Raw genomic sequence first — 15,294 nt, 5'->3', positions numbered from 1 at the left:
AGAAGAATATAATAATTCCAATCCCAAAGAAAACAGGTGTTGACAGATGTGAAAATTACCGAACTATAAGTTCAATAAGTCACAGCTGCAAAATACTAACGAGAATTCTTTACGGATGAATGGAAAAACTGGTAGAAGCTGACCTCGGGGAAGATCAGTTCGGATTCCGTAGAAATATTGGAACACGTGCAGCAACACTGACCCTATGACTTATCTTAGAAGCTACATTAAGAAAAGGCAAACCTGTGTTTATAGCATTTCTAGACTTGGAAAAAGCTTTTGACAATGTTGGCTGGAATACAGGGAGTCATTTCTGAAAGTATTTGTATGGAGTGTAGCTTTGTATGGAAGTGAAACATGGATGATAAATAGTTGGACAAGAAGAGAATAGAAGCTTTCGAAATGTGGTGCTACAGAAGAATGCTGAAGATTAGATGGGTAGATCACATTACTAATGCGAAGGTATTGCATACAATTGGAGAGAAGAGGAGTTTGTGGCACAGCTTGACTAGAAGTAGGGATTGGTTGGTAGGACATGTACTTAGGCATCAAGGGATCACCAATTTAGTATTGGAGGGCAGTGTGGAGGGTAAAAATCATAGTGGGAGACATAGAGATTAATACACTAAGCAGATTCAAAAGGATGTAGGCTACAATATGTACTGGGAGATGAAGAAGCTTGCACAGGATAGAGTAGCATGGAGAGCTGCATCAAACCAATCTCAGGACTGAAGATCACAACAACAACAACAACAACAACAACAACAACACTAAAAATATTGAAAACGGCTTAATGTTTTTCCCATTTGTGTGTTATTATTAGTGTATCAAAGAAATAAAAGAAGAAACTACTCCGTCTTCATCAGTAACCCATTATAAAGTTAGTTAGTTGCTCATTCCATGGACAATTTTGCATGACAGATTGTAATGATGTGGAGAAAGTCATTTTACATTGACATTCCAAGTTAATTTGTACATATAATTACTTTCTGATCATTTCCTAGTTTGTGTTTTTTCTTTATTATTTACAAAAAGAAAAGTGTGTTCAGATTTAAGTTAGTAATTCCTGTTCACCACAGTATCCTTTGCATCACATACATGATGTAGGTATTGTCATAATTAGATACAGCATACATACATCACAATTCTAGATGTTAATATAACTAATATGAAATTAACATTATACAATGTGTTTAAAAAATTTCATAATGGACTAATGGATTGGTATTAGATGTGCCCTATAACAATTCTGACATACAAGCAGTACACTTCAAGAAACAAGAATATACAAACAATATTTAATATTTACAATGAGAACAGCATGTTTGAATGCCACTGAAAAGAAAACAAGAGGTTATTAGTCATCAAGGAATTCAAAATACTCATCCATGATATAGAAACATTAATTTAATACTTAAGTTTTATTTCTGACTTAAATTTTTTGTCATCCATAATTCCCTTGATCTAAATTGACAGTGTGTTATACAGCTTTATTCCATAATGGCTCAACCTGTTTTGAGTTTTTGTTTTTATTTTTCTACATGCAGATTCTTCCTGATGTGTGTTGTACTTCTGTAAATCTGAATTCATATGTCAATTACTTGTGTGTGTACTTCTATCAGACATACTTTTGAATATGAACAACAATGGTACTGTAAGTATTATTAACTGCATGAATAAGGGCTTGCAGTGTGTTTGTGGAGAGCTGTATTTAATAATTTTAATGACATTTTCCTGTCATTTCAAAGTATCTGGAAGTGAGGTTTTTTGACACCTCAGAACATTCTTCTATAAGATGCAGCAGACTGGAAATAAGCAAAGTACACTAACGGTGTACATTGTTTGCAACAAATTCCATAAATTATGCTCGGTGCAAAACATGCAGAATTGAGTTTTTTGGATATGTAAATGCAATGGCTTTTCCAGCTGAAGACATGGCCAGTGTGCATGCCCAATAATTCTGTAAACTTTACTTTCTCTATTTCATGGTCACTCAATAAAAACTGGAGGATATACTTCTCATTTCCTTTACTGTACTGTAGGTAATTTATTTTATTTAAATTAAATGTTAACTTATTAGGAAGAAACCACTGCAGCACGGAATTCACAACTTTTTCAGCAGTAATAGATAAGGATTTTCCATCACCAAATTATGGTTGTATGGTCTGCAAATAACATCATTTTTGACAAACTGTTTGGGCTTTTAATGTCAATTATATAGATCAGAAATTATAGGTGGTGCCATGAACAGTACCCTACAGGACACCTGTTGCCACCCTCTTAGCATCTGATAGCCACTTTATTTTTTGCCTGTTTTGAGACCCTGTGAGTTCCAAAACCTGTGTTCTATGTTGTAGATAGGATTAAGTTAGTTCCTTGCCAATATCTTTGATGCTATAGCTTCCAGTTTCTAATGGAGTATTTAGTGGTTCACTGTATCAAAGGCATTGATAAGATCTTGGTTGATTCCTACAACACTTTTGTTATGGTCTAAACTCCTTCTGGCTCCTTCATGAGACTTGTATGGCTCCTGTGTTATAACCTGTATGAAAGCTGTGTTGATTACAATTCAGAAGATTGGAGGTGTCGAGATAGCTTATGATCCTGATTTTCATCAACTTCCTAAAGATTTATGAAAGAGATTGAAGGAGGGACATACGTCTGCAGTTTTCTACCTAGCATGAATACCCATTTTTGAACAGAGTTCTAACCTTAGACATTTTCATCCTCTGTGTGAACACACCTTCACTGAATGAGAAATTGGCAGTATGTACCAGTGGCTACAAAATTTGTGGAGCAACTTTTTTATTTGTGACACTTGCACTTTATCCATTTCTGCAGACGTTTTTGGCCTCAGACTATTAATTACTTCCACATTTCATATTCATTAGTGGAACTTATTCTCCTACTGATGCCTACTTTTGTGCTGTTATTTTCTTTTGTTTGTTAAAGTTCATAATAGTTTCTCAAGTACACTTAGAAAGTAGTTAATAATGTAATTGAGCAATGCTTCTTTTTTTAGTTGATTGTTATCTCCAGATATAAGTATAGTCTCCTGTTCCTTACTGCTTTTCCCAGTTCTCTTTAACTATTTACCATGTTCTGCTTGATTCATTGTCTGACTCCCTTACCAATCTATAATTATGTAATATGTATGCTACATTAATTATCCTTTTTATACACTTACATTTGCAGTTTCATACTTTTTTTTCTTTTTTAGTGTCAGAAAAAATTTTCACTTCAGTGTAGAAGTTTCTCAGTGTGTTTTTGTAAGTGTATGTGAGTGGACTTTCATGAATCTTTATAGACAGCACATTTCCAGATCTATCATGGAAAGAGAGAACATGTCATTTGTATTTGTTTGTGACAATACGTATGCCGAGGATTGGTCAGTCACTGTGGTAGTAAACTGGTGGCAGTTTTCAGGGGAGAAAATTCTTTTGTACCTATGATGTACTATTGTTGTATTTACGGGAAGTGTGAAAACTGTAATGAGTGCATTGTGGTCAGATAAGCCTAGGTCAATGTTCCTTACTTCTATATCTGAGGTTTCTAGATTTGAAGATGTATTGTCCATGAAACTTTTTGAAGAGTTTGTTAGCATAGCTGGGATATTTACACACATGCTGGAAAAGTTTTGCATCATCCCAGTTCCAAGAACTCCTGAAGATAGATGTTGACTGTGGATATTGTAATACAGACACAGTCCCTTTGACTGTTAAGAGATGTCACTAAACCCACCCAAAGATGTATACAACCATGCATGAGCAGCACCTCTTAGACGGAGGGGCTCCGACAGCCAATAAGTTCGAGTCATTCCACCTGGAAGGAGGTAGACAGCTCAGGTTGTCTGAAGTTCAGCCATGCCTAGATGGCCAATACTGTGGTTTGATCACATCCACTTAGTTACTTTGTGCTAGGAAGGGCTCTCAACAGGGGAAGTGTCCAGGCATCTCGAAGTGAACCAAAGTGATAGTGTTCAAATATAGAGGACATACAGAGATACAGGAACTACTGATGACAATCCCCGCTGAAGCCACCAAAGGGTTACTACTGCAGTGGATGACTACTAGCTATGGCTTGTGGCTCATAGGAACCCTGACAGCAATGCCAGAATAATGCTTTTTGTGCAGCCACAGGACGTTGTGTTATGACTCAAACTGTGCACAACAGGCTGCATGATGGGCAACTCCACTCCTGACATCCATGGTGAGGTTAATTTTTGCAACCATGACAACATGCAGTGTCTTACAGATGGGTCCGACAACATGCTGAACAGGCCACTCAGGATTGGCATCACATTCTCTTCACTAATGAGTATCATATATGCCGTAAACCACACAATCGTTGGAGACGTGTTTAGAGGCAACACGGTGAAGCTGAACACCTAAGACACACTGTCCAGCAGGTGTAGTTTCACTATGTGGGGCTGATGTATGTTGCTGCTGGTCATGGAAGGCATCATAATGGCTGTATGATACATGAATGCCATTCTCCAACCAATAGTGCAATGATATCCTCAGCATATTCGTGAGGCATTAATTGTTGTGGATGAGAATTCATACCCCCATGAATGACTTCCTTCAGGATATTTATATTGTTCAACTAGAGTGGCCAGCATGCTCTCCAGACAGAACCCATCAAACTTGTCTGGGATGGATTGAAAATGGCTGTTTATGGATAACATGACCCGCCAACCACTCTTGGGGATCTATGCCAAATCGCCGTTGAGGACTGTGACAATCTGGACCAACACTGCCTTGATGAACTTGTGGATGGTATGCCATGACAAATACAGGCATGCATCAATGCAAGTGGATGTGCTATTGGGTATTAGAGGTACCAGTGTATACAGAAATCTAGACCCCCACCTGTGAAGGTATCACTGTATAGTGGTAAAACATGCAGAGTGTGGTTTTTATGAGCAATAAAAAGGGCTTAAATGTTGTTTATGTTGATTTCTATTCCAATTTTCTGTACAGGTTCTCTACTCTCCAACTCTAGGGAAAGAGGTTATGCAAAACTTTTTTGATGTGTGTATTAGAATAAAAGTTGAAACTACATAGAAAATTAAGGAACGGAATTTTAATTGCACTGTGTACCAACATATTGACATTATAAAGTCCCAAGATACAATTATTGACTTTTTCTCACCACATAAGATGCTCAGTCTAATTTATAAAAATGTCTGGATCACAGATCTTGTTTCTAGAACACTTTCACAGCTGCCACACTTTCTATACCAAGAAGTCCCTTCCATACAGCCTAGTCATCCATGGCTGTTGCATCAGTAGTGATGAGCAGTTCCTCTGAAAATATGCTGAGGATCTCACTGAGGCCTTCACAGACTGTTATTACCTTCCCAGCATTGTACAACAACACATCCCCGTGCCTTATAGCTCCAGTCACCCACTACCTCGCAAAGATACAGCATTCCACTCATGACATGGTAGTACAATCAGGACTGGAGCAACCATATCATATTCTCCTTCTCCCCTGTAGGTCCGGGGTTTAGAGTAGGCCCGAGGTATTCCTGCCTGTCGTACAAGGTGACTAAAAGGAGTTTCACATGTTTCAGCCCTTATGTGATGGCCTCCTGTAGGGTTTGACTTCCATTCTTCAAACTTTTCCGAAAGAATGAGCCAATTGGAGAAGGGAGCCTTAAAAGGTCCATTGTGTCCTTCGTGAATTAGACCTGTGACCACACAGGCATTGTGCTGCTGATGCCTGCACTGTTAACTCCCTGCATATGCCAAGGGGTAGATGCCCATCCTCCTGGGGCACCGGGACTCCCAGTAAAGGCCATCCTATCAGGTGGCGCCTGTTGGGAGGGCCCCTGGTCAGAGTGGGCGGCATCAGGGTGGATGACAAACGATGAAGCACAGTCCATCATCTCTTGCTGGTGGTGAAACACCAGCAGTTTCTAAGCTATCACAAGCACAATTCAACACACAAAAGTACAAGTAAGAGCTTAAATGTGGTCCAGGGTATCACATTTCACAGAGACATTCTTTTGCAGTCCGAAATTGAGCTGCATGCCAATTTAGAGTGACGAGGTGTAAATTTCATCCAGCATGTCCACCGGGGTCGGAAGGATAATGAGGTTGCCAGCGGTGCCTTCATATTGGCCTTTGAGGGTGATACATTGTTCAAGATGGTCAAGGTGATGGTCTACTGGTGTGATGTAAAGACCTGTATCCATCCCCCAACTCAGTGCTTTAAGTGCTGGAAGTTCAGCAATATGTTTTCCCGCACTGCTTCCAGTGTCACAAGCCAAGATTGTGGTTGCCCATCACATCACAATACTCTATGTGCTCTGCCTTCCACGTGTGTCAACTGCAGAGAGCACCATTCACCTTGCTCACCTGGCAGCAGGATTCTCCAGAAAGAAAGGAGAATCATGGAGTACAAGACCCTGCACTGAATGACCTACACTGAGGCTAAGAGAAAATTTGAACACATGCATCCTGTGTGTATGACATAGTCTTGCACCACCCCTACAACAGTTCTGACACCATGAGCTCTGCCAAACCAGGTCACCTCTCAGAGCTGGTAGACTCACCTGCCCCCTTGATGTTGGAGAGCATTTCCATCCCTGTTGATCCTGCACCACCTACTTGAGGAGCAACACGGCCCCCCGCCCCCCCCCGCCCCCTCCCCGCCCCCACCACCACCATCATTGCGCAACAATCAAGGCTGGAGCTGGAGAAGCGTAAGTGTTCTTCAGCTTCTCTCCCTAGGAAGTGGTCCCTTGGGTCACTCCATTCCTAGGTATCTTCTAGTGGGAAACATGCTGGCCAGGGTAGTTGACTTACACCTTCTAGAGCACGTTGGGTGGCAGGGGATACATGCGGACGTGCATTGTCCTGTTGGAACAGCAAGTTCCCTTGCTGGTCTAGGAATGGTAGATCGATGGGTTCGATGACGGTTTGGATGTACCGTGCACTATTCAGTGTTCCCTCGACGATCACCAGAGGTGTACAGCCAGTGTAGGAGATTGCTCCCCACACCATGATGCTGGGTGTTGGCCCTGTGTGCCTCGGTCGTATGCAGTCCTGATTGTGGCGCTCACCTGCACGGCGCCAAACACGCATACGACCATCATTGGCACCATGGCAGAAGCAACTCTCATCGCTGAAGAAGACACATCTCCATTCGTCCCTCCATTCACGCCTGTCGCGACACCTCTGGAGGCCGGCAGCACGATGTTGGGGCGTGAGCGGAAGACAGCCTAATGGTGTGCGGGACCGTAGCCCAGCTTCATGGAGACGGTTGCGAATGGTCCTCGCCGATACCCCAGGAGCAACAGTGTCCCTAATTTGCTTGGAAGTGGCGGTGCGGTCCCCTACGGCACTGCATAGGATCCTACGGTCTTGGCGTGCATCCGTGCATCGCTGCGGTCCGGTCCCAGGTTGACGGGCATGTGCACCTTCTGCCGACCACTGGCGACAACATCAATGTACTGTGGAGACCTCACGCGCCACGTGTTGAGCAATTCGGCGGTATGTCCACACGGCCTCCCGCATGCCCACTATACGCCCTCGCTCAACGTCCGTCAACTGCACATACGGTTCACGTCCATGCAGTCGCGGCATGCTACCAGTGTTAAAGACTGCAATGGAGCTCCGTATGCCACGGCAAACTGATTGACACTGACGGCGGCGATGCACAAATGCTGCACAGCTAGCGCCATTCGATGGCTAACACCGCGGTTCCTGGTGTGTCCACTGTGCCGTGCGTGTGATCATTGCTTGTACAGCCCTCTAGCCCTCTCGCAGTGTCCGGAGCAAGTATGGTGCGTCTGACACACTGGTGTCAATGTGTTCTTTTTTCCATTTCCAGGAGTGTAGATCTCGCCAGACCCTCTCACATGATGGATATAAACTATTCAGGCAATAAATCAGTGGAAGCAGGTGACTGTGAGCCGTACAGTGCTTCACTGAATTTTCCGTGCCTTCCCAGTCTCACGATGTCATCGTCCAGTGGAACTGTGGTGGTTTTATCCACTGCCTGGCTGAGCTACAGCAACTGTTGAGGTTTAAACCTGCTATCTGCATTGCCCTCCAGGAAACCTGGTTCCCTGCCCTCCATCACTATAAGGCATATTACAGCAAACACAGTGACTATAATCGATTGACAGGTGGAGTTTGCGTTTATGTTCTAAACTCAGTCTGTAGTGAACATGTGCCCCTTCAAAACTCTCTTGAAGCTGTGGCTGTCAGAATAAAGATGATGCAGGAAATAACTGTCTGCAATGTTTATCTTCATCTAGATGGTGCAGTACCCCTGAATGTATAGCTGCACTAATTATTAAACTGCCTAAACCTTTCCTTCCTCGGGAGATTTTAATGCCTATAACCCCTTGTGGGGTGGTACCATAGTTACTGGGCGAGGCAGAGTTGTCGAAATTTACTGTTGCAATTTGACCTCTGACTCTTAAATACTGGGGCCACCACATGCTTCAGTGTGGCTCATGGGAGTTACTCAGCCATTGACGTATCAATCTGCAGCCCAGGACATCTCCCATCTATCCACTGAAGGGCACATGACTACCTGTGTGGTAGTGAGCACTTCCCCATCTTCCTGGCAGTGCCCCAGCATCAGGCACACAGATGCCTGCCCAGATGGGCTTTGAACAAGGCTAACTGGGTAACTTTCACCTTAGCTGTCACCGTTGAATCTCCCCCACATTGTAACATCGATGTGAAGGTTGAGCAGATGACTGGCACAATTGTTTCTGTCACAGAAAACGGAATCCCTCGCTCTTTAGGGTGCCCAAGGAGTAAGGCAGTCACTTGGTGGTCGCCGAAAATCATTCAGGCAATTGAGGAGTGTCTGCAGGCTTTACAGCCCGTAAGTGGCACCCTTCCCTGGAGCACATCATATTCTTTAAATGGCTCCGTGCCAGTGTTCGCTACCTTATCGAACAACAGAAGAAGTGGTGTTGGGAGAGATAAGTCTCCACCATTGGAGGCCCCATGTCTTCCAAAGTCTGGAAAAAGATGAAATGTCTCTTTGGGTACCAAGCCTCAATGGCTGTCCCTGGTGTTACCATAAATGGCGAGTTATGTACCGACACAAATGTGATTGCCGGGCACTTTGCCGGGCACTGCATTGGATAATCACCCCCCAAGGTTTCGCACACTGGAATGGTGGCTGAAAGGTAATGTACTCTAATGCACTACATGCTGTGGTGAATCCTATAATGCCCCATTTACAAAGTGGAAGCTCTTCAGTGCTCTTGCACATTGCACCGACACAGCTCCTGGGCCTGACCGCACCCACAGCCAGGTGATTAAACATATCTCATCTGACTGCAAGTGACATATAATCATCATCTTCAACCAGCTATGGTGAGATTGTCTAAAAACTCACTTGATGTTGACAGCTATCACCCCATCTGCCTCACCAATGTTCCTAAGAAGCAATGCCACAAGAGTGAGAATAAAACGGATTAAATGTGTAACACAAAACAGAAAGAAAGGAAAAGCCATAAGAATGAAGGGCACACTATGAACACTAAAAGGAACAAAAGAGGACAAGAAAACAACAGAAGAGAGTAAAACATGAAAGCAGATTACAGTGGCTGGCAACCACGAGGATAGAAAGGGAAAGCCAGTGACTCTGCAACACATTAAAATCTCAACCGTACAGCACTAGGCTGGAGGACACAGAGGGTCAAAGGATACACTAAACCATACATATAAGTATAAAACCCACTCTCACGGATAAAATGTAAAACTAAAACTGCTGTGGAGTCACTGTGTCCAACACCGAAGGCAGGTTGGTGGGAAAGTTGACAGTCGGTCACAGAGCGGCTAAATGTGAGTAGTCCAGGAAGAGGTGGACAATTGTCATTTGGAAGCCACAGCGAGACTTAGGTGGCTTCTCGCAACAGAGTAGTTAACCATGCATTAGCCTCATATAGTCAATGCAGAGCCGGCAGAGGATGACTGATTCCCTGGGAGAGGCCTGCCTGGAAGACTTCCACACATTCATAGCCTCCTTAATGACATGCAGTTTGTTGCGTGTGCTGTTATGCCATTCCATCTCCCAAAGCCAGAAAACCCAATGGTGTAAGACAGAATGTAGGTCAGCTTCAGAGAATGCCTATCTCCAGAAGCAGTTTCCACATCGCCTGTTTGGGAGCCATTCCGTGGTTTTTCAGTGGACCCCAGGACACGTCATTATCCCTGGCCATGAACTTGCTGATAGGCACATGTGAGAAAACGCAAATCACCAAATTGTAAGTAGTTACTCTTTTTAAAAAAAATTGTGAATTTAACTGTTTAATAATATAAAACTAACACAACTGTATCGTTATAAATCCCACTGATGATACCTTAGAACAGGAGAATGTGAAAAGTGTATGGGATAAATAAAGTAACTAGCAGCAGGATAAGGCAGCTTTATTTACAAAACAAATTTTTATATGCTTGCTGCAGAGGATGGCCACACAAACAGACTTGTTATTCATGCCATGCCAGGAATTTCCACATGGCCCATACCAGAAATTCAGAAGATTCATCTGAACATCCATAAAACCATACAACGCACAAAATTCAACAACATATGCAAATGTAACAATCTGGTACCTAAATATTCAATGTAAAAATTAAAAACAGTTCAACCACCACGCAAAAAGCAATGCATTCTGCTCAGAAAATATGGTTAAAATACGAGATAAAATCCCTAAGACTCTAAAAAACAAGAGTTAAATTATGAGTTGTATAAGACATATTTACAACTCGCAGACACCATAAATCATATGAAAGTTTTCTCCCATCTGGTCAACAGGGTCGAAAAGCTTTCAAAACTGGTGCACAAAGAATAGAAACAGTTAATAGAAGAAAGATCAACCTACTCAAAAAACTCCAGTTACAACATATTACCTTTACTCACTCACACAAATTCTACCCAACATTAGTGAACCTTACGGACACACAGTTAAACAGTAAAGAAAGACAGCTGTTGGAGAAAGGATGAAAATAAAATGTAAATTTAGAAAAAGATGAAGGTTCCTTAGGAAATCTAATTATAGAAGCATAGAGTGTTTTGACAAGGGATGATAGGAATGAAAATAGCAGTGTCAGCATTGGATTAACTAGAGAACCAGTAAAAAAAGAAATCCAGAATATAATAACCAGCATCAAAATGCAACAACACAAAAACAACAAAAACTCAGATCTGCAACACTAGGATAAATTAGGAAAAAACTACAAAAACAAAATGTTATCTTTTTAAAATAATAATTCCAATCCCAAAGAAAGCAGGTGTTGACAGATGAGAAAATTACCAAACAATCAGTTTAATATGTGACAGCTGCAAAATACTAACACGAAAGTTTTACAGACGAATGGAAAAACTTGTAGAAGCCGACCTCGGGGAAGATCAGTTTGGATTCCGTAGAAATACTGGAACACATGAGGCAATACTGACCTTACGACTTATCTTAGAAGAAAGATTAAGGAAAGGCAAACCTATGTTTCTAGCATTTGTAGACTTAGAGAAACTTTTGACAATGTTGATTGGAATACTCTCTTTCAAATTCTAAAGGTGGCAGGGGTAAAATACAGGGAGCGAAAGGTTATTTGCAATTTGTACAGAAACCAGATGGCAGTCATAAGAGTCGAGGGGCATAAAAGGGAAGCAGTGGTTGGGAAGGGAGTGAGACAGGGTTGTAGCCTCTCACTGATGTTATTCAATCTGTATATTGAGCAAGAAGTAAAGGAAACAAAAGAAAAATTCAGAGTAGGTATTAAAATCCATGGAAAAGTAATAAAAACTTTGAGGTACGCCGATGACATTGTAATTCTGTCAGAGTCAGCGAAGGACTTGCAAGAGTAGTTGAATGGAATGGACAGTGTCCTGAAACGAGGATATAAGATGAACATCAACAAAAGCAAAATGAGGATAAAGGAATGTAGTCGAATAAAGTCGGGTGATGCTGAGGGAATTAGATTAGGAAATGAGACACTTAAAGTAGTAAATGAGTTTTGCTATTTGGGGAGCAAAATAACTGATGATGGTTGAAGTAGAGAGGATATAAAATGTAGACTGGCAATGGCAAGGAAAGCATTTATAAAGAAGAGAAATTTGTTAACATCGAGTATAGATTTAAGTGTCAGGAACTCTTTCCTGAAAGTATTTGTATAAAGTGTAGCCATGTATGGAAGTGAAACATGGATGATAACTAGTTTGGACAAGAAGAGAATAGAAGCTTTCGAAATGTGGTGCTAGAGAAGAATGCTGAAGATTAGATGGGTAGATCACATAACTAATTAGGAGGTATTGAATAGGATTGGGGAGAAGAGAAGTTTGTGGCACAACTTGACTAGAAGAAGGGATCCGTTGGTAGGACATGTTCTGAGGCATCAAGGGATCACCAATGTAGTATTGGAGGGCAGCGTGGAGGGTAAAAATCATAGAGGGAGACCAAGAGAAGAATACACTCAGCAGATTCAGAAGGATGTAGGTTGCAGTAGGTACTGGAAGATGGAGAAGCTTGCACAGGATAGAGTAGCATGGAGAGCTGCATCAAACCAGTCTCAGGACTGAAGACCACAACAACAACAACAACAACAACATTTTAAAAGGAGATAAGGGGACCACAATATTACTGATACACCAAGAACAATACATTGACAAAACACAAGAAATCATTTTACAAAATAGCATTACAAATTTAAAATCAGACATGACATTCAGATTAAAGACAAAAGTATAAAAAAAAACTCTGAAAAATATTGACATCACACTGGATAACATAGAGAAAAGAAAGTTGTCATAGATCAGTCCCACTGCGCTGGTTCTCCGAAGCCAACCAAAAATCCACAAACTGAATCTTCTGTGAGGCCAATACTGGATTTTAGAAAATCCCCCCACATTAAAGCTTGCAGGATACATGTTAAAATTTCTGTCTGAAAATTTCAAATTACAAGAAGACAGAACTATTAAAAACACTACACAGCAAATACAACGAACAAAAGATATAACCCTCCTTTCATTTGTTATAGAAAACATGTATTGCAACATACCAGTACCAGAAATGGTTCAAATGGCTCTGAGCACTATGGGACTTAACATCTGAAGTCATCAGTCCCCTAGATCTTAGAACTACTTTAACCTAACTAACCTAAGGACAACACACACACAGTCATGCCTGAGGCAGGATTCGAAACTGAAAACTTAGTGGCTGCGTGGTTCCTGACTGATGCACCTAGAATTGCTTGGTCACACCGGCCAGGAGTACCAGAAGTAATAGAAATTATACATAAGTACCTGAAAACTTATAGTCACCTTCCTGATGAACAGATTAAGGAAATATGCACAGTAATAAAGCTCATAACACAACAAAATTACTTCAAATTCAGTAATGAATTTTATTTAGAACAAGATGGATTACCAATTGGGTCCCCAGTTTCGGAAGCCTTAGCAGATATTTTTGTAAACCACATTTAACAGATCATTTTCACAAAAGTATTTGCAAAAGAATACAACATATTATACTGGTTCAGATACATGGATGACATCCTTTGCTTAACAGATGTACCACAAAGAAAAATTGAAAAACTACATACTGACATCAGCAAGATCCATAAAAATATAAAATTCACAATTGAAAGAGAACAGAACAACCAAATTAACTTCCTGGATATAACAATAAAAAAACAGAACCATAAGCATATGTTTGAAATTTACCGTAAACCCACAGCAACAGACAATATGATTCCTCAGTCCTCTAACCACCCGCACACACAAAAGCAAACAGCACTTCAACACATGCTCCACAGACTCAACACAGTACCACTTGCCAAAGAAGGCTACCAAAAGAATTGGACATAATGATGCAGGAGCCACAAAATAATGGTTACAACAGTAACACAGTAACCAAGCTTAACAACAAAATTAAAAGTAAAATAAAAGCAGAAAGCTCCAAACCACAGACAACAACACAACAGAACCAAACACAAACATGCAGTCTCATAACAACTGCACAGGATAATCAGAAAAAGTTGAAAGAAAACAGTAGATGATACACAATGACATACAAACGCAAACTCACCTATCAAATCACCAACATTTTCAAGAGATAAGGAATAAACATAGCAGACACAATAGACAGTTCTGTTCAAAAATACACCCCAAAACTGACAAATAACAGAGACATATACCAGAAAGCAGGTATATACCAGCTACAGTGTAACACTTGTGAAGGCAGTTACATAGAGCAAACAGGGGAACATTTGATGTCAGATACAAAAAACACATGAGAGTTTGGAAATATGGGACAAACCACATCACATTTGCAGAAGGCCTAAGAGAAAATGACCACAAACCAACCACTAGAGACAATGACATAAAGTAATTAGAATCGACATAAAACAACGCCTCCTAATAATGCAAGAAAATTACCACATACAGAAAACCAAAGCAGAAGGGAAAATCCTGTTGAATTACCAAGTACATATGCCAAGCCATTCATTATTTAAAATAATAGAATACCATCTGCAAAAAGGATTAATAGAATAATACAGTCCAATATAATAATAATAGAATCCAATAAATCCATGAACCCCTCCACAGAATATTGAAAGGAAAAGTCAAATCAGCTGTCGCTGTCACCAAAGTTTTCAACCACTCACTAATAGCTTGTACTCCCGCCTCCACTGCCCCCCCCCCCACCCAAATTAAAACTCATCAGCTCTATCCCCCTCCCTCCCTCTCTCTCAATCATACGCACACGCAGTTTAAACATCAGAAATAGAAGTTAGTCTCAAACATATACTTCGTTACATCTGCAACAAATAGGTAAACTTCTCAAAGAAGATGAAACAAATAGTGTAGTTGCAATATTTACGTTGAGAAAAACAGTGTACGATGAAATAGTTGTATCGAGTGACAAAAGAACAATAGTCGACCACAAAAAGGTGAGAAATATGGTGAATGGTGTATGGAAGGTGAGAACACAAAGATGTGATTATATGGCAGTGATAAAAGTGGTAGTGTGACCTTCAGACCAGATGTGAGGATAAGCAAATTAGCAAATCATAAGTAATAACTTTTTTTTACAAAGTGAACTGTTTAATAATCTAAAAGTAACAAAATTGTATCATTATATATCCCACTGATGATGCCTTAGAACAGGAGAAGGCGAAACACATATGGGATAAATAAAGTAACTAGCAGAAGGAAAAGGAAGCTTTATTTACAAACCAAAAATATATATCACAGTACCCTAGAATGGGGAATGTATTAAGCACTATCTTTTACATCCCTTCCACAATAGTATTC

The sequence above is a fragment of the Schistocerca gregaria genome, unplaced genomic scaffold, assembly GCF_023897955.1.
Source record: "Schistocerca gregaria isolate iqSchGreg1 unplaced genomic scaffold, iqSchGreg1.2 ptg000338l, whole genome shotgun sequence".
Classification (NCBI taxonomy): Eukaryota; Metazoa; Arthropoda; class Insecta; order Orthoptera; family Acrididae; genus Schistocerca; species Schistocerca gregaria.
Note: the sequence above shows the minus strand (reverse complement) of the source record.